We start from the raw sequence: 26,487 nt of genomic DNA, 5'->3' as shown, positions 1-26,487 counted from the left end.
AATGCTTATGAGCCTGCTGCTGCCTACCACCGCTCAGTCAGACTGCTCTATCAAATCATAGACTTAATTATAATATAATAACACACAGAAATACGAGCCTTAGGTCATTAATATGGTCAAATCCGTAAACTATCATTTCGAAAAAACAAAACGTTTATTCTTTCAGTGAGATACGGAACCGTATAAGTCTAAATATTCCTGTTACATTGCACATCCTTCAATGTTATGTCATAATTACGTACAATTCGGGAAAATTAGTTCACAACGAGCCAGGCGGCCCAAACTGTTGCATATACCCTGACTCTGTGTGCAATGAACGCAAGAGAAGTGACACAATTTCCCAAGTTTAGTATTGCCTGCTAACATGAATTTCTTTTAACTAAATATGCAGGTTTAAAAATATATACTTTGTATTGGTTTTAAGAAAGGCGCTGATGTTTATGGTTAGGTACACATTGATGCAACAGCAGTGCTTTTTTCGCGAATGCTCTTTTTAAATCACCGTTTGGCGAAGTAGGCTGTGATTCAATGATAAATTAACAGGCACCGCATCGATTATATGCAACACAGGACAATCTAGTTAAACTAGTAATATCATCAACCATGTGTAGTTAACTAGTGATTATGTTAAGATTGTTTTTTATAAGATACGTTTAATGCTAGCTAGCACCTTACCTTGGCTCCTTGCTGCACTCGTATAACAGGTAGTCAGCCTGCCACGCAGTCTCCTCATGGAGTGCAATGTAACTGGCCATGATCGGTGTCCAAAAATGCAGATTAACGATTGTTATGAACTTGATTAATCGGTCGACCTCTACTAAAAACCCACTAATTTCTGTTCTGCTTGTGTAGACAGTGCTTCCTTGCTTGAGTAAGGCCAGTGGTAAGAGTAAGTTCAAAAAGGCTGACCAGCCATGTTTTTACCTCTGACCATGTCCTTGCTCATATGGTTTCACAATGAAAATTAACGATATGAGTGCTGTCTTGTTTGCCTGGTGTGGAAATACTCGCAGGAAGCTTTGACTCAAACCAGTTCGTGTGACCATGGTCTCTTGCTGGGTTCACCTTCCATTGGAGTCGGGCTGACTTTGTGAGAAAGATTGGGGCTACTAGTAAATGGTCTTCCAGTGAAGCGACCTCGGTAATGGGGTTGTCTGAGGCAGGGAGAGAGCAACGGTGGTAAGCGTTAATTGGGGTGTCATCCCAGCTGAGTGAGGCTCATTCCGGTTTCTCTGGCAATGTTCAGAGCCGGGATTCCGAGGCAGCCTAAAGCCCCGGCTTCGGAGTGCGGCTTAGGAGAGTGAACCATTGGTGGTTAATGCGCCTTTGATCGAGCTGTGTCGTAGGGCAGCAGATCACCTGGGGGCGGATTGGCTGTCTTCTCCCCCGCTTGGAGTTCCTCTAGGTTTGGGGGAACGTATTTACCTCCTGTCCTTGCAGCGGTGAAGCGTCGCTTACCCCTGTTTAAAGGTTTTGCCGATGAGCTAAAAGCGACCTGGGATCCCTCTGTCTGGTGATACGAGGTTATGGCGAGTTCATGAATGTGAAGCGTATGAAGGAGGCAGGGCTCGTTTGCACACCTCCAATATATGGAAAGCTGGTGAGTTACTTAGTTCCGGAGGCTAACAAGGGGGCTAATTTTAGCACAGTGCTTCTGAATAAACAGTGTCGGTTCTCGGTGGATCAGCTGGACAAAGTGTACCAGGAGAGTGCAGTATCATCCAGGTGTGGGTATAATAAACACAGTTCCTTCCCCACATACAGACACAAGGTTGTCAAGAGTGGTGGAAATGAAAACAAGCATTCCAACAAGAACAAAATGTATCCCAGTCCTCAGGGTGGCGCTCTGCACCTTCAGGAGATAATGTATAGGAGACTGGCAGCGTGACCTGTCCAGTGGCGCGCCATGCGCAGTTTCACTATGGGTGATGACAGTGACTAAGGGTTTCGGTCTCTGCAGTTCGCTGTGGTCCCTTCTCCGTTTCGTGGCGTAATTACGCCAATTGTCCCCAAGGTCAAAACCCAGGCTACTTGGGTGGTCCCCGTCTCACATGTACAGAGCGGTACTACTTAGTTCCCTAAAGCGATGGAATGTTTCGTCCCACCCTGGACTTGGGTGTTTTAAAAAAGCACATCAAGGTTTGCAAGTTCAAAATGCTCACACTAAGCTGGTGATTGGTTCATGTCCTTGCATATTTTCATGTGGCTACACATCTTCCCCACAGAAAGTTTGAGGTTTCATTTCGAGGGTGTGGCTTAAGAGTTTCTGGTCCTGTCTTTCTGTCTCTCCCTATTGCCCAGCACATTTTCTATGGTAGTGGAAGCAGCTTTGGCACCGGTGTGGTGCCAGGGGATCAGAGTATTGGCCTATCTGGACAATAGCCTGGTCATAGTGGAGTCAAGGCAGCAGGTGGAACGCCACGCTGGTTTCCCATATTCAGTCTCTGGGGTTCAGAGTGAATCACAAGAAAATCACAAGTCTCCCGCTCAGCGCATTCAGTTTCACGGTCTCTTTCTAGACTCTGTTCTGAATCAAGTTTTTGTCCCAGCAGAGGAGGGGGTTGCATTCCGGCTCTGTCTGGCACAATTTCAGCTGGGGCACTCTGTGCTTTTTTTGTTTGTGCCTGCGGTTATTGGGTCTGATGGCCTCTATGATAGCTGTGGTGCCTCTGAGACTTCTGCTGATATGTGTGTTTCGCGCTGGGTGACTGCTACGTGTCTTGGCACATCTCGCCGCTGCCATCAGTTGCTCAAGGTATCCCCGTTGTACCTAATGGCATTGACTCCTTTGAGGTACCCATGACTGCTGTTGCAGGGGGGTTCTCATGGGCCGGGTAGTGTCCCACAGGCTGATCACGACACACATCCTTATTGGGATGGGGAGCGCTGGTTGTGGGCTACTGGGAAAGAGGGATTTGGTCAACAGCACAAAGGGCGCTACATATCAATTACCTAGAGCTATTGACTGCTAGCACTGAGGCGTTTCCTTCCGATGTTGGAGGGCCAGCATGTGTTGGTAAGGTCCGACAACTGGATGGTAGTGGCATACATTAACAGGCACGGGGGGACGCGGTCTCTTTCCTAAAACCTGGCCAGTTATCTGCTCGTATGGAGCAGTGCCCATTTCCTGTTGCGCAGGGCAATGTATCTTCCCGGATCTCTCAATGTGGGAGCAGATCTAATTTCCAGGAGTAGAGACTGCACCCCTTGGTGGTTGCCCAGGGGCTGATGTATATCTGACGTATATCTTTATGAATCGTGAGAACGAGTATTGTCATCTGTTCTTCTCAATGAGGGATCTAGGCGCACCGTTGGGAATGGATGCTTTGGCGTATCAGTGGCCTCGGACCCTGCTCTATGCGTTTCCTCCGTGGGACCTAATTCAGGCCACTGTGGAGAAGGTCCGTCAGAAGGAGGGTCTGTTGTTGATTCTGGTGGCTCCCCATTGGCCCAGACAATCCTGTTTCCCGGAGATCATCCACATGGTTCCATGTCGTCGGGATCTGTTGTCCCAGGCACACAGAGTTTGGCACCGACGCCCGCAGATAGGGGATCTGGGGGTTTGGCCCTTTGAAAAGTTGAATTTGATGGATAGGGGTTTACCCTCAAACTTTATTACGACTATATAGTTTGCACATGCGCCCTTTCCGAGAGGGATGTATACATACATATAAGTGGAGTGCATTTCAGGGTTAGTGTCAGGTTAAGAGTTTCTCCTTTTCAGAGTTCTTTGGTGGACATTTTGATGTTCTTGCAAGAGCTTTTTGAGCAGAGCCCTTATTTTTTTTCCACATTGACGGTTTATATGGCAGCCATCTCGGCATATCATGTAGGGATTGACGGCTCTACCCTGGGGTCTCATCCTCTGATGGGTGTGGTTCCTGAAAGGCGTACGTCAGCTCAGATCAGTGTCTTAAGTCTATGGCACTGACGTGGGACCTGGTTTTGGTCCTGGGCGTTATGTGTGAGCCTCCGTTTTAACCATTGTACTTGACCTGATACCTCGTTCCCTCCTTCAGGGAACAGTAGCTATATTCATAACTGTATGCTCACTCACTCACACTCTCTCTCTCTGGAAAGAACATGCATATTACTGTGGGACATTCAAGGACTTTCTGTACTGTGGTTGTATTCTGAAATTCTGACTCATATTACAGCACTGTTATATTTTGGGGCGGTTTCCTGGACACACTAAGACTAGTCTTGGACTGCGAAACACTTTTAATTGAGATTCTCCATTGATCTTGCTTTTAAATCCAGGATGAGGCTCTGAATGTTTAGAGTTTAGTGTTCCTCTCCTATTTACATATGTTGCATATGGGTTACTTAAGCATTTATTTAGACTAATCTTTGTAAAGTAGAATTAAAGCTGCTTTGCCCAGATGAGTCACTCACTATATGTTGTAAATTAAAACAAGTATTTAAGACTGCAGAAGAACAGAGGCAGCATTCCAGAGTTGCGTGTCCACCCTTCTCATCCTCTATAATTCATCCTGACATCTAGAGCCATTATTCTATGAATATGCACTGAAAACACTGCTCTGCACTTGTGTGTGCGCGCGTTACCGTTACTCTGAAACAATGGAAGTGTCAGGGTGAATTCTCTCTCCTGTGGCAGAATACTCTGAGAGCTTAGTGATGTACCCAGGGTTTTGCTGAGTTGCAGGTGAATGATGGTGTCTTGAGGTTTTTCTCTTATTTTCCCTCGTCTTTTTCCCCTTTTCTTCCCCCTCCTGCTTTTCACTCTTGAGGTGTTTTTAACAAGGTTGTTGGAAGAGGATAAGGTGTGTTAAATGAATAATTTACACACTGGAGCACTCTTTCTTTATTTAATATAGAGCCTAACAGGGTGGCTGGGGGTCCCCAACCACCCGCCTGGCTGACCTGGTATGCTAAACGAGGCGTCGCTCTGGCTAAATGTTGTGGCAGGGCAGCAGGCCTTTAGTCTGTGTGTGGGGGGGAAATAATGTGATTTTACAGTAGTATATTTAGTTTTGTTCATTCAGCACAGTATACTCAGTTGTCTTGTTGTGTTTGTGTTCCAGGGGGCCGTGGAGAGGGTCAGGGAGAGGATCAGACCCCTGTCACTGTCGCTGGGAGAGAGGAGGTGCCACAACAGAGGTAGGAAGAGGAGGGAACAAGCCCATTGGTAATAATAATATACGCTTCTCTAGGCATCACAAAGATATGTCTACATCTTTGTATGTCCAACAGGCACTGTTTGGTCACGTAAAATAACTAGGTCTACGTGAAGACGGAGAAACCCCTAAAAGTGTACCATACCTCTTCATGTTCAGGGCAGGGATAAGTGTTCCTCTACACTCCTCATCATGTCCTGTTTACACAGACAGACAGAGCAAAAGAGCGCCAAATGAACCGTCCACATCTCCTCTTCTCTGTGTGATCCTCCTCTCTCCTCCTCACAGGAGAGTCAATCCCCTCAGCTATCATTGACCTCGTTCTAAAAATAGATAATCTAACTCAGCCATCACATCTTTCACCATCTCCCATTTTCTTTTTTTTCATCAATGCCTTACTGTAATGGCTGAAAGGACTGGATTAGTTTATCCTGAATGGCTTTCACCTGTCCTGCTGTGACAGGTCAGTGTTCATGGAGGAAAGGTCACAAGGAAAGGAAGCTAGCTGCCTCGATTGAGACAAAGCCACTGTCTTCCCTCTGCCATATGCCTGCTCTCCATTCCTCTCTTGAGCCTAGTCCGTTCCGGTCTTTCTAACCTAGCGCAGCGCTTACACCCCCCCCCCCCAATAAAGCTAGCTGGTGAGGGTAAGGTTGTGTCTGTCTATCTGTGTGTTTGTGGTTAATTTAACAGCATCACTGAAGGTAACTACAGTAATTATCCAGGGTTCCCTTTGATCTTGCCAGACAATGTTTCCCAGATTCTAATGCCCATCAAAGACTCTGGAGCAGCTGCTCAATTAGTGCAGTAACCTTTTCTAACTTTGTGTGAGAGAGGGAGAGACAGAGAGACAGGCTTTCATCTTTCCCTCCCTATGAGCACTGTGTTCTTCATTTCAGTGCTAACTAACCAGACCTGGGTTTAAGTGGTATTTGATTTATATTCATATTTTTAGCTTTTTTCTGAACTATTCCATTTGTTCCATTGCGCCAGACAAGCTCAAACAAGAACAGTTAAAGTATTTGAAAGATTTTTAATACGATTTGAACCCAGTTTTTTTGAGTGTCATTCCTCAGCACTAACGGACAGAATTGCTCTCATTCAGTTAGTACGTTCAGTATGCATTAATGCACAGGCACAAACACGCGCACACACACGCACAAACAGGAGGCGGCTGCGTTGTCTGTGAAGGCTGTGTGGGCTGTTTTCTGTTTCTGTGTCTTTTATAGTGTGTGTGTGTGTTCATGTGTTTGCAAATGATTGCATGTCTGTCTTTGTTAGTGTATGGAATTTGAGCTAAGCTTTCATCTTTAAAAAAGTGCTCAAACAGAGCCACAAGACCCATTTTTGTACTAGTGTGATGTCCTATACAATAAGTACTAATACTCCAGGCTACTCGATGTAAAGTAAGAGAATGTTGCCTTAACTTGAGGTGACCTGCTTTTAGAAACTTCACATCACCTCTTAGAGGAGGAGAACCTGTGGCATGATCTGCATATTCCTTTGATCTCAGGGAGCAGTCATCATTAAAGAAGAGAGGACCCGAGTCAGGGTGCCTCTTACTTTAGCCCCTCTGCTACCTGTACCTGGTGCATCTAGCACTACCACACCCCCACCGAAAGATCACCCTTCTCTGAAGCATGAAGCTGCCCTTCATTTCAAACAGCTCCTTGAGGTGCCTTGGTGTAGTCAAAGCCAATGCCACTCTCTCCTTCACCACCCAGTCTGCTGATAGTGGTACACTACCCTTGGATTGAGGGATGTTAATTTCTCCTCCCATCCTCTCTGTTTATTGGTCTCTCTGTTCCTCACGTCCCTGAACCTGCTTGTGGTAGAGAGAGACTTTCTTTAATGATGCATTTTCATTTCACTAAAACCTCACCAACCCCTCAAAAAAAAGTCTGCATACTCAGCTTACCCTCTACCCACGATACAAAACAACATCACAATAACCAAAACCTCACCCCTTCTACAACCTCACCCCTTCATGAAAACTATTCATTTAAACAGAGTCTGAAGGTAGACCCTTTAAGCAAGGTTGTGACCCACTTCCTCAACCTAAAACATTTGCTGGGTGAGAGTACACCATAACCCTCATTTTTCACAGTGTGTTGTACTGATCTTACAAACTTTCCCAGATCGCAAAAAAAAAGTCGCTTCAAGATTAACCTTTTTTTCCCCTTAGTCTCATTCAGGAAACTTGACAGTTCTCTCACCGTGTACTTTGACCCCTCTGCCTGACTGGCTGTCAGCTCTGGACCCATTGAGGAGGAGTCTGAAAAGAAAGCCTTCCTTATCGTCCTCTTCCTCAGACTCCCCTTCCTCGTCTCCATCTCCTAACCTGACCACCTGCCCTTGGGGTATATACGTACGGTCACTGTGGGGACTGTTCCTTGGTGTCTTTGACCACACCAGCCTCTCCCCTCCCACCTCCTTTCTTCTCCCACTTTTTCCTTTTCCACATGACATCCTCCTCCACCCCCCCTAGTCGCTTACCCTTCCCCACAATACTCTCCTCATCCACTAGCATAGCCTGACTAGGCCCAGCCTCATCTACACCACCATTTTTAGCATGACTAAGCCCAGCCTCTGCTGCCTGCGCCTCATGGCCCCCTTGACCTTCATTTCCCCAACTGGTGCTTGTACCCTCGCCTTGTCTACGGCCTTAATGTGGGCACTGCTGCTCCTGAGTGGCGCTGCGGTCTAAGGCACTGCAGATTGTGATAATAAAATGGCGCAGGAGTAGAAGGTTGACGTTCTATGTGTCCCCAACCGATTGTGTTTTTTTGATCAAGACAAAGGAGATGATTGTGGACAACAGGAAAAATAAGACCGTGCACGCCCCCATTCTCATCGACGGGGCTGTAGTGGAGCAGGCTGAGAGCTTCAAGTTCTTGGTGTCCACATCACCAACACAATAACATGGTCCAAGCACACCAAGACACTCGTGAAGAGGGCACAACAAAAGCTATTCCCTCTCAGGAGACTGAAAAGATTTGGCATGGGTCCTCAGATCCTCAAAAGGTTCCACAGTTGCACCATCGAGCATCCGGACTGTGTGCATCACTGCCTGGTATGGCAACTGCTTGGCCTCAGACCGCAAGGCACTACAGGGTAGTGTGAATGGCCCAGTACATCACTGGGGCCAAGCTTCCTGCCATCCAGGACCTCTATACTGGGCGGTGTTAGAGGAAGACACTAAACATTGTCAAAGACTCTAGCCACCCTTGTCATAGACTGTTCTCTCTGCTACCGCACGGCAAATGGTACAGGAGCGAGAAGTCTAGGTCCAAGAGGCTTCTAAGCAGCTTCTACCCCCGAGCCATGAGACTCCTGAACATCTAACCAAATGGCCACCCAGACTATTTGCATTGCCCCTCCCCCTCTTTTACACCGCTGCTACTCTCTGTTGTTATCATCTATGCATAGTCACTTTAATAACTCTACCTACATATTACCTCAACTAAGCTGGTGCCCCCGCCCATTGACTCTGTGCCGGTACCCCCCTGTATATAATCTCGCTATTGTTATTTTACTGCTGCTCTTTATTCTTATCCGTAATTTTTTTTTAACTGCATTGTTTGTTGTTTTGAATTTTACCCCTTTTTCTCCCCAATTTCGTGGTATCCAATTGTTTAGTAGCTACTATCTTGTCTCATCACTACAACTCCCGTACGGGCTCGGAACAGACGAAGGTTGAAAGTCATGCGTCCTCTGATACACAACCCAACCAAGCCGCACTGCTTCTTTACACAGAGCTCATCCAACCCGGAAGCCAGCCGCACCAATGTGTCGGAGGAAACACTGTGCACCTGGCAACCTTGGTTAGCGCGCACTGCGCCCGGCCCGCCACAGGAGTTGCTGGTGCCAAGCCCTCCCTAACCCGGACGACGCTGTGCGTCGCCCCACGGACCTCACGGTCACGGCCAGTTGCGACAGAGCCTGGGCGCGAACCCAGAGTCTCTGGTGGCACAGCTGGCGCTGCAGTACACAGCGCCTTTAACCACTGCACCACCCGGGAGGCCCCTACTGCATTGTTTAAGGGTTCGTATGTAAGCATTTCACTGTAAGGTCTACACATGTTGTATTCGGCGCATGTGACTAATAACATTTTATTTAATTGTTTGGTCAATAGGCTGTTGGTCGACTGAGATTTCTTTAGTCAAACAGTTGCAAATTATATATATTTTTCATACACAAGACACCTGTCTGATTTGCGCCTGTCTCAGTGGACTAATCCATTGCAGAGGCTGTGGGGATGGCACAGTCCATCACTCAGGCATCAGCAACGGAAGGCACTCGTGCCGTGAGGGTATTTGCCTTCTCAGTGCTTGAAGCGTCACTATAGACACCATGGTTCGAATCCAGGATTTATCACAACCGGACGTGATTGGGAGTCCCATAGGGCGGCGCACAACTGGCCCAGCGTCGTCCGGGTTTGGCTGGTGTAGGCCGTCATTGTGAAAAATAATTTGTTCTTAACTGACTTGCCTAGTTAAATAAAGGTCAAAAAAAAAATTGAATTATGCCCCAAATCACCACACTCAAAACACTGCAGACTGTCTGTGCTGGCAAACTCCGCGTAGAGTCTCCCATTCCTTACTTTAAAATGCACATATAACTGTTATTCATTGTTGTTCAGAAATATCAACACTTGCTTATGGATTGAAACAACAAATATTCCGCTAGCAATCAGCCTGCAGTCAACTCTTTTCATGAACACAACCACCACTTCTGTATAAATTCAGCTCCTACCTGTTCACAGACTGTGAGCAGAGAGAGCTCCCCCTCAAACTTCAGTTGACCTAGCTGGCAGGCCTGCATCTGAGGTGTTGGAATGCTATAGATCCAGTGACGCTTTCCTTTCCTTTAACTAGCTCCCCCTGATCTCAACAACCCCTTCCCGGCTCACTTCCTGTAAGGCCATCCTACATCACAAAGAGATGATGGAGAACTTCCCCACCTCGCTGACTGCGCCCCATGTTCTACCATTTAATCTGTGTAGTGTACACAGTAAATAGCGCCTAAAATGAGATGGCCACAAGATTCCTTCCATCCTAGCGTTGTTTTGATGTGTTCTACTGTTTCGTGATGTGTTGTTGGTTGTGTTCTGTAGCGTGATCATTAATGTGGGAATGGAGAAGCAGGTGTTTTCTTTAGTGTCCCTCTCAAGGTTGCCACAGCATCACTTTCACCCACTGGGGGAGAACTTAATTCAAATAGTTTGTGAGCCAGTACTAGAGGAGAGGTTGTGTATATTTCTCTCTATCTGTGTGTGTGAGAAAGGGAAAGCCTACTTGGTAAGGAGAGCAGCACATCACTTGTTACTGCCCTTCCGTCTTGTGCTTTCTACTCTTTCTATACTAGTTAGGCTCACATCTATATATTTTCTCTACCTCCACTAACAACTGACAGCACAACCCACACACCCCTCTCTTCCTTACTACTCTTTAGTAATGTCTGACCTATTCTACATTTGTGTCTCAAATGGCACACTATTCCCTAGGTCACCAATTTTAACCAGATACCTATGGGCCCTGTTCAAAAGTAGTGCCCTACATATGGAATATGGTGCCATTTTAGACACAGTGGGTTCAAATGTGTTAGAGAAGTGAAAGGTCAGGTAAAGGTTTAGTGTGGAACACTGTTAGACTAACACACACTTCCTGCTCCTTAACGCTCTGGAAATGTTGGTCTCATCCAGAGTCTGCTTCCCAAATGGCACCCTATTTCCTTTATAGTCCACTACTTTTGATCAGTGCCCATATAGTGCACTATATAGAAAATAGGGTGCCAATTGGGACACATCCAGAGAGCTGAGAAAAAAACTCTCTCGCTCTCTCTCTTCTAACCCGGACGTGACATCACCTAGGCCTGGTGACAGACGGGACCGTTGGTGTGACCCATACACAAAAACGCACAAGACTTCGATCATCCAGGAGGACACGGACGTGTGTGTGTGTGTGTGTAGCCGTGAAATAGTGTTATGGAAATTAAACACACACACGTCCTCGTCAACAACAAGGCCAGGTCAAAGTTGATTGGCTGGTTTCCATCATCCTGCCTTTCTTCTCTCCTCTCTCTTCTGCACAGGAAATTAATACCTCTCTGTCCACGGTGGCTCCTTCCGACAGAATTCTCACTCTAGTATATGGAAGTCTACAGCCATATTTGGCATTTTAGAAGGAGCACATTACATATGGAGGTCGGCTTGAACAGATCCGATTGTATCACAAAAGTAGACAGAATATCTTCTACTGTATCAATTAAGCAAGATTTTGCTTAAAAAACAAATTACTTGGAAACATCATTTGAAAAACAATAGGCTAGATGGAATCCTTTCTCTTTTGGTGGAATTCAGAATGCTGAGGGTTTATCCTCTTCCCCCCCCCCCCCCTCCATTGAGTTGGATATTGATTGATCCACATCCCTATTCAGAGCCAAGCGGCTAGATCGTAATTGGAATGCCATTTCTCTCTTATTGATCTGTTCAGGTGACAGCTAATGACATACGGTGGTCTGCTTCTGTTCCTGTATGTCCACTCTGCATGGGACTGTATACCATGGGTTACGTCCTAAATAGCACCCAATTTCATATGTGGTGCACTACTTTTGACCATACATTAGCAACACCTTCCTAATATTGAGTTGCACCCTCCCTCCCCTTTGCCCTCAGAACAGCCTCAATTTGTTGGTGCGTTCCACAGGGATGCTGGCCGATGTTGAGTCCAATGCTTCCCACAGTTGTGTCAAGTTGGTTGGATGTTCTTTGGGTGGTGGAACATTCTTGATACACACAGGAAACTGTAGCGACGAAAACCCCAGGAGCGTTGCAGTTCTTGGCTCAAACCGGTGTGCCTGGCACCTACTACCCGTACCCCGTTCAAAGGCACTTAAATATTTATTAATTTCTGTCAGCCGGTTATTGTCCTGCAAAATACTGCCGATCTCACGGTGATTTACTGATAATTAACATAAACATGTCTAGCATCTCCAGGCCTCTATGCATACAAGCCACTGATGAACGCCTTTGTAACATCTACATTTGAAAAAGTCTAATAAATTAATTTAATATGCATCATAATACATCGTATTTATTTTAGTCAGGTCTAAAGAAACATGATATGAAGAAATTGTATTTCAGAAGAACCAAATATGAGTTGGCCTACTGTGGGCCTATGTTGTTTGGCTATGCACCATGCTGTAGGCTGGTTCATTTAGCTGAGAAGATATGCTTATAAGTCCTGTGACATGATTTTATAGTAAGAATAATATAATTGAGCTGAATAAAATAGAATGGATATTTTTCCTATTATGGTGCGAGGGCACATAGCCACTTCCTATGTTGAGCGTAAAAGTGATCATTTGATGTAACAGGTCCTATATGCTAGATTTAGAGTTAATTGGCAAACTTAGACTGTCTTAAAAATCAAAACATATGTGGGCTGCATGGTGCAACTATAGGCTATTGTTGATTTGAGAAAGTAGGGGAAAAAAGGTCCTGCTGCACAGCTGTTCTCTCATCAAGTGGTCATATTTTCACCGATCAGACTATTCTCAATTTAATCTAGTCTTTACTAATCTGTCAAATTGTTTTCAATTTACAGTTGAATATTATCAAATGGGCAGGAACAGGGTTTTATAATTGAACATTTGCTTATTTGAGCATCTGAGACATTCCATGCATCAATCACTGTTTGAGGAGCATGCTCTCGCTGCCCAACAGGTGAACCTTATTCCTGCATCTACCCAGTGGTTAATTTGGGAAACAATCTGTTCGGGAACATTGATAGTAACATGTTTTCGCAACAAAACATATTTCACTAAACTGTTGGCAGCACTTCTGCGCAGTCGAGTAAGGAATTTAGGAGATCGAGGAGGAGATGGAAACACATGGTGGTTAAATATTATGTATAGCTAAAGGTAATGTGTCACCTACTTAATTATGAAAATATAAAAGAACTCTTACTAGGCTATTCAAAATTAAATACAAATTCACTAATTGTAGGCTAACTGCACAATCAATGAACCAAAAGCATCGCCTAGGGCAGGGGTGGGCAAACATTTTGGCTCAAGGGCCACATCAGGATTTTGAAATTCAACGGAGGGCCGAATTGTTTGGGGGACCAATTGTTTGTTAACATCAATTTGCGGGGCCTCCCGAGTGGCACAGCGGTTTAAGGCAGTGCTTGAGGCATCACTACAGACCCGGGTTCGATCCCAGGCTATGTAACAGCGGGCCGTGACTGGGAGACCCATTAGGCGGTGCACAATTGGCTCGGCGTTGTCTGGGTTAGGAGAGGGTTTGGCAGGCCGAGATTTCCTTGTCCCATCGCACTCTAGTGACTCCTGTGGTGGGCCGGGCGCATGACTCTCGGCCAGTGATGGGACAAGACTGTAACTACCAATTGGATATCATGAAATAAAGGAGTAAAAAAGAAAGTATCATACTTTGCCCCCCCCCCCCCCCCCCCCCCCTTGGCCTAGGGCTATACATTATATCCTGGACTCATGGATATACATTTTGTAGTATAGCATAAGGTAACCAATCCATCCAGTATGTATAATAATTAGAGATGCACCATATATCGGTAAGCATATCAGATTCGGACGCTATTAGCTAAAAATGCCAACATCAGCATTGGCCCGATGTCTGTCTAGTTTAACGCCGATGTGCAAAACCGATGTCAAAGCTGATATGCATACCTATATGACGTAATGGCGCAACAAAAAATACTGCGCTTCATAGCATTCCTAACCTAGCCCACAATATCTGCTGTGTGGATCTGTTTTCAAGTTTCAAAGGAAGATAACCAAAAGGCCATATGCAACATTTGTGCTGCTATTATTCCCAGAGGGGAGAAGGTGAAGTCTTTCAATACCACAAACCTAATTGCTCATTTGAAAGTGCATCACCCCCAGACATTCAGCGACTACTTAGAACAAAAGCAGAAAAAAACTAAGCGCACACTTCCAGCAACGAAACAAGTTCAAGTCGAGCAGTCATTTGAAAGAGTAAGAACATTTCTCAAAGGCGAAATCCATTAACGCCAAGATAATGGAATGCATTGCCCTTGACAATCAACCGTTCTCTGTCGTGGATGATGTTGGCTTTCGCCGACTGCTCGAGCACCTCAAGCCCTGGTACACACTACCAAGTAGGTGCTATTTTTCAGATGTTGCCCTACTAGAGTTACACAGTTTTGTTGAAAAGCACATCCATTGGCTACTTGCTATGGGCGTCACTGCTATTTGCTTCACGACTGACATTTGGACAAGTGATGTCCGCCCCATGAGCATTCTGAGTCTGACAGCACAGTGGGTCGACGAGGATTTTGTACTGAGGAAAGCCGTATTGCATGCTCAAGAATGTGCTGGTTCTCATACTGCTGCTACCATTTCAATGGCATTTGAGAACATGTTTTAAACTTGGAAACGTGAACACACTCCTAGCTCCATTCGAACAACTGACTTGAAATAAGCTCATCAACTGCGTCTGCAGCAGACATGATACCCTCTGTCATGGTATTGAAACGCTTGCTCAACAAAACTGCCGACACAGACCGTGGGGTTAACTTGCACTAGAGGCTGTGAACAAGCGATTCGGTGGCATTCTCTCTGAGCCTCTTTGCTGTGTCACCACCATGCTCAATGCTAGGTACAAGGACCTCTACTTCGATGCAGAGAAAAAACAGGGTTTCCGTAAAATGTTACATACACAGCTGGACAAGATGAAAACAGACACAGTGACAGTGTGCACCGACGAAGAGGACGCGTGACAGACAGCTGAAACTTCACTGCTTGACATGTAAACTCAGGGGGAAAAAAATAAACGTCCCTTTTTCAGGACCCTGTCTTTCAAAGATAATTTGTAAAACTCCAATAACTTCACAGATCTTCATTGTAAAGGGTTTAAACACTGTTTCCCATGCTTGTTCAATGAACCATGAACAATTAATGAACATGCAGCTGTGGAACAGTCGTTCAGACACTAACAGCTTACAGACGGTGGGCAATTAAGGTCACAGTTATGAAAACTTAGGACACGAAAGAGGCCTTTCTACTGACTCTGAAAATCACCAAAAGAAAGATTCCCAGTCATCTGCGTGAATGTGCCAATAAATTCCCATGTTCGTACTGTAAGCTAAGACAGCGCTACAGGGAGACAGGACAGACAGCTGATTGTCCTCGCAGTGGCAGACCACGTGTAACACTTGCACAGGATCAGTACATCTAAATATCACACCTGCGGGATGGGTACAGGATGGCAACAACAACTGCCCGAGTTACACCAGGAACGCACAATCCCTCCATCAGTGCTCAGACTGTCCGCAATAGGCTGAGAAAGGCTGGTCTGAGGGCTTGTAAGCCTGTTGTAAGGCAGGTCCTCACAAGACATCACCGGAAACAACGTCGCAAATGGGCACAAACCCACCGTCGTGGGACCAGACAGGACTGGCAAAAAGTGCTCTTCACTGACGAGGTGCGGTTTTGTCTCACCAGGGGGTGATGGTCGGATTTGCGTTTATTGTCGAAGGAATGTGCGTTACACTGAGTCCTGTACTTTGGAACGGGATCGATTTGGAGGTGGAGGGTCTGTCATGGTCTGGGGCGGTGTGTCACAGCATCATCGGACTGAGCTTGTTGTCATTGCAGGCAATCAACGCTGTGCGTTACAGGGAAGACATCATCCTCCCTCATGTGGTACCCTTCCTGCAGGCTCATCCTGACATGACCCTCCAGCATGACAATGCCACCAGCCATACTGCTCGTTCTGTGCGTGATTTCCTGCAAGACAGGAATGTCAGTGTTCTGCCATGGCCAGCGAAGAGCCTGGATCTCAATCCCATTGAGCACGTCTGGGACCTGTTGGATCGGAGTGTGAGCGCTCGGGCCATTCCCCCCAGAAATGTCCGGGAACTTGCAGGTGCCTTGGTGGAAGAGTGGGGTAACATCTCACAGCAAGAACTGGCAAATGAGGAGCAAGAACTGTCCATGAGGAGGAGATGCACTGCAGTACTTAATGCAGCTGGTGGCCACACCAGATACTGACTGTTACTTTTGATTTTAACCCTGTTAGTCACGTCTGTGGAACTTGTTCAGTTTGTCTGTTGTTGAATCTTATGTTCATACAAATATTTACACATGTTAAGTTTGCTGAAAACAGTGAGAGGACGTTTCTTTTTTTTGCTGAGTTTATGATAAAATCCTGTTTGAGAATGAAACTACTCAACAAATTAACAACGAAACAGCACAGCAAGTAAGTGAAAGAAATAGGTTTGGATTGTTTTATCGGTAACGGGGACATGCGTAAATGCCAACAAAATTACTTTTGTGTTTGTGTTTCAGCTATTTAACTGTACTAGAATGCTTAACCTTTTCACGTGTGAGTTCCAAATATCTTCAACGGTCGCCCCAGTGTGAGTTGTTTTATGCATGTGATGTCAAAATGCATTCACTGTTCCAAAATGTGAATATTACCCAACAAGACAGTTAACACGTGCTGGCTGCTAATTGTCTATAGGCTGTGGTTCAACTTGTCAATTTCAAATTATTTTCTAACAAGTTGTATTTTCTAGCAGTTTGAATTGAGGTGTGTTCCACCTCATTAATTCACATATAAGTAGTAGATTTCAGTGTTGCAGACAATTTGTTTTGAGGCTTTACTGAGCCGGATAAATGTCTCTCTTCCAGGAAAACCCACCGCACTTCACTCATGTTTGCGCAAATCAAGTATGCATATATTTGCGCAGTCTTGCAAGAATTGGAACATTTTCTTGCTGGCACTCGCTTTGCCTTATTTGTTGTTTTCCTTACAAATAATAACTTTGGACGTGTGTGTTCCTATCACAGTAAGTTCCTTGTTTTCTGTATATCGTGTTGTTTCTGCTGTAGGTGATACAGTATATTTATGTGTTGGATAATGTATTTAAGTTTTATTCACGTTTTCAATTACTGGTGACAAATAATGCATTCCAATTCATTAATATATTGTAATGGACACCTATGATGTGTGTAAAATACTTTTTTTTTTAAGGTTGTACTGATTTATAATAACTAAGCAATTTTCCAGCTATGTGTGGCGCCATGTTTGTTGACATTATACAATGCATTCTGGGTGTCATGTAATTTGCCAGACCAAAAATGTTATAATGAGGTGAAGAATGGTTCACTCGTCTTTTGGGTAAACTAGAGGTATTTTTGGGCACTGATTTGCCAATTTTAAAAAAAAAAACATTTTATACCTTTTATTTAACTAGGCAAGTCAGAACTTCTTGCGACTCCAAACCCATATCTGGGAGCGTAATCATAGCCTCAAGCTCATTACCATAACGCAACGTTTCCTATTCATGAAAATCGCAATTGAAATGAAATAAATATATTGAAACACAAGCTTAGCCTTTTGTTAACAACACTGTCATCTCAGATTTTCAAAATATGCTTTTCAACCAGCTACACAAGCATTTGTGTAAGAGTATTGATAGCCTAGCATAGCATTAAGCCTAGCATTCAGCAGGCAACATTTTCACAAAAACAAGAACCATTCAAATAAAATAATTTACCTTTGAAGAACTTCAGATGTTTTCAATGACGAGACTCTGTTAGATAGCAAATGTTCATTTTGTCCAAAAATATTATTTGTGTAAGAAAAATAGCTCCGTTTTGTTTATCACGTTTGGCTAAGAAAAAGACCGGAAAATGCAGTCACTTACAACGCCAAACTTTTTCCAAATTAGCTCCATAATATCGACAGAAACATGGCAAACGTTGTTTAGAATCAATCCTCAAGGTGTTTTTCACAATTCTATTAGATGAAAAATCATTCGTGGCATTCGGTTTCTCATCAGAGTCAAATGGAAAAATACTGCAGCTGGAGATTACGCAATAATTGCGACGGAGGACACCAAGCGACCACCTGGTAGAAGTAGTAACTTATGGTCAATCTTCCAATGATATGCCTACAAATACGTCACAATGCTGCAGACACCTTGGGGAAAACGTGGAAAATGTAAGCTGACTCCTAGCTCCTCCACAGCCATATAAGGAGTCATTGCCATGAGGCGGTTTAAAAAAATGCGGCACTTCCTGATTGAAATTTCATCTTGGTTTCGCCTGTAGCATCAGTTCTGTGGCACTCACAGAATATATCTTTGCAGTTTTGGAAAAGTTAGTGTTTTCTATCCAAAGCTGTCACTTATATGCATAGTCGAGCATCTTGTCGTGACAAAATATCGCGCTTAAAACGGGAACGTTTTTTTATCCAAAAATGAAATACCGCCCCTAGAGTTCCAAGAGGGTTTTACACATTCTTATATTCAATGACGGCCTAGGAACGGTGGGTTAACTGCCTAGTTCAGGGGCAGAACGACAGATTTTCACCTTGTCCGCTCGGGGGATCCAATCTTGCACCCTTACAGTTAACTAGTCCAACGCAATAACGACCTGCCTCTCTCTCGTTGCACTCCACAAGGCGACTGACTGCCTGTTACACAAATGCAGTAAGCCAAGGTAAGTTGCTAGCTAGCATTAAACTTATCTTAGAAAAAACAATCAATCATAATCACTAGTTAACTACACATGGTTGATGATATTATCTAGCGTGTCCTGCGTTGCATATAATCTGACTGAGCATACAAGTATCTGACCGAGTGGTGGTAGGCAGAAGCAGGCGCGTAAACATTCATTCAAACTGCACTTTCGTGCGTTTTGCCAGCAGCTCTTCGTTGTGCGTCAAGCATTGCGCTGTTTGACTTCAAGCCTATCAACTCCCGAGATGAGGCTGCTGTAACCAAAGTGAAATGGCTAGCTAGTTAGCGTGCGCTAATAGCATTTCAAACTTCACTCGCTCTGAGCCTTGGGGTGGTTGCTTCCCTTGCTCTGCGTGAGTAACGCTGCTTCGATGGTGACTGTTGTCGTTGTGTTGCTGGTTCGAGCCCAGGGACGAGTGAGGAGAGGGACGGAAGCTATACTGTTACACTGGCAATACTAAAGTGCCAATAAGAACATCCAATAGTCAAAGGTTAATGAAATACAAATGGTATAGAGGGAAATAGTCCTATAATTCCTATAATAACTACAACCTAAAACTTCTTACCTGGGAATATTGAAGACTCGTGTTAAAAGGAACCACCAGCTTTCATATGTTCTCATGTTCTGAGCAAGGAACTGAAACGTTAGCTTTCTTACATAGCACATATTGCACTTTTACTTTCTTCTCCAACACTTTGTTTTTGCATTATTTAAACCAAATTGAACGTGTTTCATTATTTATTTGAGGCTAAATTGATTTTATTGATGTATTATATTAAGTTAAAATAAGTGTTCATTCAGTATTGTTGTAATTGAAATTATTTTTTAATCGGCCGATTAATCGGTATCGGTATATTTTGGTCCTCCCAATAATCGGTATCGGCGTTGAAAAATCATAATCGGTCGACCTCTAAAATATAGCCTACATTTTTCTGGGTTTGGATGATTGTGTTATGCTGTAGGTACTTCTGTGAATGTCTGAACATTTGATTGCATCCAAAAAAGAAACTACTCACATTCTGGACATAACTTGAAGGACTGTGTTTGTGCAAAATATTTCTGAAAAAACTCTGTGCCCAGCTCAAATGCTGATTGTTGCGTCATTCGAAACTGGACGTTCTAAGTAAGGGTTGTAATCACACCAGTTTGATCGTACGCTACAGGGACCACTAGAATGATCACACCCCTGTGTTGGTACATGTGAAAAGGTTGAAAGGCAGCAAAAAATGGGAAGGGAAATATCGGATATCAGTATCGGCCAAAAATGTAATATCGGTGCATCACTAATAATAATACAGTCCACACTCAAAGGTGATTTCTAGAATTGGTTTAATTTTGGAGTGAAGGCTAGACCAATTTTGTACCAAATACATCTTAAATCAGTTCTGTTTTATGTTTTTCTTGTGTAATATGCGGTAATTAATTCAGGTTTTTCTTTCAGGCTTGGGCTCATATGCATAAGCTCTAATATGCATATGGGTATTCTGAATTAATCGTCACCTTAGAAAGCACCTTAGAAAGTTTCAACCTGCTGTAGAACTTCTTTCTTCAAATTGATCATCACAGTGAGGTGGGTTTTGAAAGTATGATACTGTTTTGATGATAAAACAATTGTCTGATTTTTGACTGCATTTGCATTGACCTCAGAGTGGTTAGAGGGGCAATAGAGCCAATAGAGTACAAGGCCATTAGGTCCTGATGGTAGTTAGCAAGTTGGGTACTTCCAAAGCATATCCAGAGTGTATAACGGGATTACCGTGACTCAACGGTCACATCACATTTGTGACCCGATTCAGGAAACTAGGCATATGTCTCAAGTCACAACTTCACAGGAGAGTCGTTTGAACGAAAGAAAAAAAAAAGTTTTGATCAAAATGTGTTTTTGTTTGTTGCAAAAATGCCTTCGCAGAACTTTCATGTGCCTTAATAACAAACTTTTATGCCATCTCTAAATATGAGTAAAGTTGTTAAATTACGAGGTTTAGCCAACGAAAAAGGAAGGAACTTTCCCGCTAGCCATGATTGGCTGAGATAATGCCGAGAGATGAGTTTCAGATTGGTCTGCGGTGTAGCATCTTGTGTCTATAAAATGAGCTGCTCGATATGCGTAGATAACTGCCATAGAAAGGATTTTTTTAGAAAGATATAACGTTAGCCATGGAGAACTGCAAATATGTTGCTACTACTCTCAATAAAATTGCTGCCCTGAATTTATCAGGTGCTATCGACAAAGATCAGTGGGAAGAATTTCTGGAGGACGATCGTGACATGTTGACTCTCTCTGACAGTGTTGTTGTCACGGAAGAAGTTGACCAAGTTTTGAAATCAATTTATAACATTTCTGACGTGTTTTTCTGGTTTTTTTTTTTGTGTTATTCTGTCTCTCACTGTTCAAATAAACCTACCATTAAAATTATAGACTGATCATTTCTTTGTCGGTGGGAAAACGTACAAAATCAGCAGGGGATCAAATACTTTTTTCCCTCACTGTAACACATTACTAGTTTGACATTTTACAACTTTGGGTGTGTTCTTAAAACCTCTCTGGGATAGGTGGGATGGTAGCGTCCCACCTGGCAAAAGCCAGTGAAAATGTGCCAAATTCAAATAAATTACTATAAAAATCTAACTTTCATGAAATCACACATGCAAAGATACCAAATTAAAGCTACACTTGTTGTGAATCCAGCCAACATGTCAGATTTCAAAAAGGCTTTTCACGAAAGCAAACGATGCTATTATCTGAGGATAGCACCCCAGTAAACAAAGCGAGAAAAGCATATTTCAACCCTGCGACACAAAACGCAGAAATAAAAAATATAATTCATGCCTTACCTTTGACGAGCTTCTTTTGCTGGCACTCCAATATGTCCCATAAACATCACAAATGGCCCTTTTGTTCGATTAATTCCGTCAATATATATCCAAAATGTCAATTTATTTGGCGTGTTTGATCCAGAAAAACACCGGTTCCAACTTCTCCAACGTGACTACAAAATATCTCAAAGGTTACCTGTAAACTTTGCCAAAACATTTCAAACTACTCTTGTAATACAATTGTTTTTATTTTTTTTAACGCAAATAATCAATAAAATTGAAGGCGGGATCTGTGTTCAATACAGGAAGAAAACAAACTGAAGCATGCTTTCTGGGTCATGCGCCTCTAACAGTACACTTCAAGTGACCCTCGTTCAAGATGGCCGTACTTCTTCATTACACAAAGGAATAACCTCAACCAATTTCTAAAGATTGTTGACATCCAGTGGAAGCGATGGGAGCTGCAAGAAGGTCCCTTAGAAATCTGGATTCCCAATGAAAAGTGTTTTTTTATTTTTTATTTTTTTTAGGTCAATCTTAATGGTTTGTCCTCGGGGTTTCGCCTGCTAAATAAGTTCTGTTATACTCACATACATACTTGAAACAGTTTTAGAAACTTCAGAGTGTTTCCTATCCAAATATACTAATAATATTCATATCTCATCTTCTAGGGATGAGTAGCAGGCAGTTGAATTTGGGCATGCTTTTCATCCAAAATTCCGAATGCTGCCCCCTATCCTAGAGAAGTTTAAATTAATCTGGAGTGCCAGAGTGCACTCGTAAATTCATTGCATTGTCAGATAGTCTGTTTATAAATTGAGTGTTTCACTCTGAGTGCACACTGGATGCTTGAACTGAAGAGTAGGGTTGATTTGAGCGATCTGACCTTACAACGGCAGTCAAGCATCCAAGCTAATGTTGGCTAGCTTGCTAGCTACTTCCAGACACAAATGAGACCACTATGATACTTTTACTCGCCCTAGCAGAGCTGGTTAGTCAGTTTCCATGTTATCCAGAGCATTGGTGACTAGAACTGTGCTGCTGGCAACAATTTTTTTGCTGACATTTACTGCCAGTGTTGAGCACTTGTAAATTGCTCTGAAATCGGAGTAGATTTTATTTTACCTTTATTTAACTAGGCAAGTCAGTTAAATAACAAATAAGAACACATTCTTATTTACAATGGCAGCCTAGGAACGGTGGATTAAACTGACTTGTTCAGGGGCAGAACGACAGATTTTGATCTTGTCAGCTCAGGGATTCAATCCACCAACCTTTCGGTTACTGGCCCAACGCTCTAACCACTAGGCTACCTGCTGCCCTAGATGGCCATAGCGAATTTACGAAAGCACCCGAATGTCCAGCTAAGCTGAGAATGACAGGAATAATCAAGTTCAATAAACATTGGGTAGTTAGTTAGACATCAAACTTGCCAGTATATTAACTATAGGGTAAGTAGCCAACTAATGTTAGTTAGCTAGCTAACGACATACCGGTACATACTGCTGTAATGATACACTGTGGTTTGTAAGGACAGCATAGCTAACAAATTGTCAGCCAGTATAACGTGTAAGGTAACTTATTTGGAAAGTCATTACCTTATTACATTGCTCAATATTTTCTTAAAATTTGATAATTAGCTAAAGCAATGAATTTGTATCCGCTCACGTTGTACTTCGACTGCATATTTTCCGTCATTTCCTTCAAATCTGGAAACTATGTGAAGCCATGCCCATTTCCTGAAGAATTGCATTATGGGCCCTAAAGTACGGAGATAGTGTCCACTGCGTGTATACTTCATATTTTGGCGAATTTAGTAGGACATCCAGGAACTTTTGGCATACTAACTATATTCATTCTATGACCAATAAGCATACTATATACTCAATTCACATCACAAATAGTCTGGTTAGTATTGCTAGTTAAAGTTCGATGGCTGGCTTGCTAGCTAACATTGAACCTATTTGGTTTACTTTAGCTAGCTATGACAATTGGTTTGAATAGCTAGTAACGTTACTTTATGGATTGGGATTATATTAAATTTTTTAGCTAGTTAACGTCACATGTCTAAACAAAAGACCCCAAGTTAAAGCTTGCTGTTAGCTAGCTGACATTAGCCGAGGTTAGATGGCTGGCTTGCTAGCTAACATTAACTTGTGTAACGTTAGTGATGTTTTCTCAGAATGCCAATTCGCATTGCTAGTTATAGCCTAATCGTAATGTTAGCTAGCTAACATTGAACCTATTTGGTTAACAATCACTTTGTATTACTAGTTAAAGCTTGGGGTTAGCTAGTCAGCTGATGTTCGATGGCTGGCTGGCTGGCTAGCTAGCTAGCTAACATTATGTGTATGAACTGTGTGTAGTGATCTCAGAATGCCATTTCGCATCTATTGTATAATAATGCTAAAGTATTTCTGGAATTTGTCTTTCAGCATCAGTAGAACACGCCTGACTCTCCTCCACCAGTCATACAAGGAGAATGGTCTAATGCAGTGTATGATATACCATTTTGTAGCTCTGAGCCTCTACTTTTATCCAATGTAAAAAATATAAAATGTTGCTACATAAGACTGATTTGAGCCGGGCAGTCACATTTTTACTGCGGTCATGACTGTCGGTGTGGCAGTAATATGGTCACCGCAACAGCCCTAGTCATAATTACTGTGTAACTCTATGGAAGGGGGTGACAACCATGAGCCGCCTCGGTTTTGTATTGAAAATAGCTGTCTTACGACTACACCATGGTGCTACCCTGCTGTTGAGGCTACTGTAGACCTTTTAATTGCAAGACCATGTGTGTTAATCAGTTATTTTGTGACGCAAATATATTTAGTATAGTTTTCTCTAAAAAGGATTACTTTTTTAATGTTTCAACATAAAAATGAAAATAAATGAAATTCACTGAGTAGGATGGTCCTCCCCTTGCTCCTCTGAAGAGCCTCCACTGTTGCCTACTCTCACCACCTGGGGGCAGCCCATCAGGAAGTCCAGGATCCAGTTCCAGAGGGAGGTGTTCAGTCCCAGGCTCCTGAGCTTAGTGATGAGCTTCGAGGGCACTATGGTATTGAACGCTGAGCTTTAGTCAATGAACAACATTTTGACATAGGTGTTCCTCTTATCCATGTGGGAGAGGGAGCGCAATAGAGATTGCGTCATCTGTGGATCTGTTGGCGCAGTATGCGAATTGGAGTGGGTCCCGGGTGTCTGGGATGATGATTGTGTTGATGTGCGGCATGACCAACCTTTCAAAGCATTTCATGGCTACAGATGTGAGTCCTACTGGTCGATTGTCATTTAGACAGGCTACCTTGGTGTTCTTGGGCACAGGGACTATGGTGGTTTGCTTGAAACATGTTGATATTAGACACAGGGTCAGGGAGAGAAAATGTAAGTGAAGGCACTTGCCAGCTGGTTAGCGCAACCTCTGACTAAGCGTCATTGTAATGTATCTGGCCCCGCAGCCTTGTGAATGTTCACCTGTTTAAAGATCTTACATCAGCTGCAGAGATTGAGATCACACAGTCGTCCGGAACTGCTGTTTTTCTCATGCATGGCTCAATGTTGCTTGCCTTCGAAGCGAACATAGAAGGCATTTAGTTTGTCTGGTTGGCTCGCGTCATTGGTCAGCTCGCGGCTGGGTTTCGCTTTGTAATCCGTGATAGTTTGCAAGCCCTGCCACATCCGACGTAGTAGGATTCCTAGTCCTGTACTGGCGCTTTTACTGTTTGATGACTCATTGGATGTTGTAGCAGGATTTCTTATTAGCTTGTCGAATGTCGAAGTGGGATTTCTTAAGTGTCCGGATTAGTGTCCCACTCCATGAAAGCTAAAGACTTTAGCTCAGTGAGGCTGTTGCCTGTAATCCATGGTGGTCACTGTGGGAGACGACGAGCTATCAAACAGGTCGGGATGACGTAGTCGATTCACTTACTAATGAATCCGATGACTGATGTGGTAAACTCCTCAATGTCTGTGCTGGCAAAACAGTCCTGTAGCTTAGCATCCGTTTCATGGGACCATTTACGTATTGAGTGCGTCACTGGTACTTCCTGTTTGAGTTTTTGTATGTAAGAAGGAGTTAGGAGGATAGTGTTATAGTCAGGTGTTATGCAGCTCTCTGTGTTTTGATAATGAACTGGCATGTGCTGTCAGATCAGTTTTATGCCAAAGTGCATGAAGAAATAATATAAAAAGCCTATTGCTGTAATTTGTTGGACACAATGATGCTGAACTGCAGTCGATGCCCGATACCTAGTGTACACTCGTATTCAGTACCATACAGATTGTAGTATAATTCAAGGCCATAGTACCACACACACTCAGAGACTGTGGACCTGGTTAGCTTGAGGAGAGTACCTTGATTATGGGGGGTGGCTGAGAACATGCCCGCTGGACATGGCTGGCTATGAAGGCTTGCCCCCGCATCCTGCCCTTATCTAGCAGAGATCCAGACCTTTAATCTGGGCTAAGACCTTGGGGAGGTTGGCCTGGCCTCCACTGGGCTGACTGCTGCTGTGCTCACCCTTCCCACTCTCCCCTCCCCCGGCACTCCATTCCAGACCCCCCTCCATCCTCCACCTCCAGCCGTGTCAAATTTGTCTCCACTCTTGTGGATTGGGGTAATCAGACCTTGGTTCCAAATATTGGGGGAAATGCCAGAGCTGAGGATGATGTTAAAACGTTTAAGTATAGCCAATTTGGAATTTATGGTCTGTATATTTTATCATTTCATTTAGTGATTCCATCAACCCCACAGGCCTTTTTGGGTTGGAGGGTTTGTATTTTGTCCTGTAGTTCATTCAATGTAATTGGAGAATCCAGTGGGTTGTGGTAGTCTTTAATAGTTGATTCTAAGATTTGTATTTGCTTATTTATATGTTTATGCTGTTTGTTATAGAGCCAAACGATGAAATGGCGCTGACAGAGAGGGCTGCCGTACTTCTAGCTCTTAAGAAACTTTGCAGTATTACGTTTTTTATAAGCATTTTGCTATACCCGC

At 43.6% G+C, this 26,487-nt stretch overlaps 1 protein-coding gene across 5 annotated transcripts in view; it reads left to right on the top strand.

Moving 5' to 3' along the window:
- The window catches only part of LOC110490023 (zinc finger protein 438), a 105,949-nt gene that overhangs the window by 65,365 nt on the left and 14,097 nt on the right, over positions 1 to 26,487 (top strand). For 2 of the 5 annotated variants that reach the window (XM_021563106.3, XM_036944307.2), the window contains one exon: positions 5,046 to 5,121. The gene's annotated coding sequence lies outside the window, so the exon portion shown is untranslated. Of the gene's footprint in view, positions 1 to 5,045; positions 5,150 to 17,651; positions 20,239 to 26,487 lie in introns of those variants that run through there. The other 3 variants (XM_021563107.3, XM_090199955.1, XM_090199956.1) reach the window with 2 other exon arrangements.

This window comes from Oncorhynchus mykiss, chromosome 15 (assembly GCF_057628025.1).
Source record: "Oncorhynchus mykiss isolate SJ-2025 chromosome 15, ASM5762802v1, whole genome shotgun sequence".
NCBI classification, from domain to species: Eukaryota; Metazoa; Chordata; class Actinopteri; order Salmoniformes; family Salmonidae; genus Oncorhynchus; species Oncorhynchus mykiss.
The sequence above is the reverse complement of the archived record's forward strand: the minus strand, read 5'-3'. Positions and strand labels throughout refer to the sequence as shown.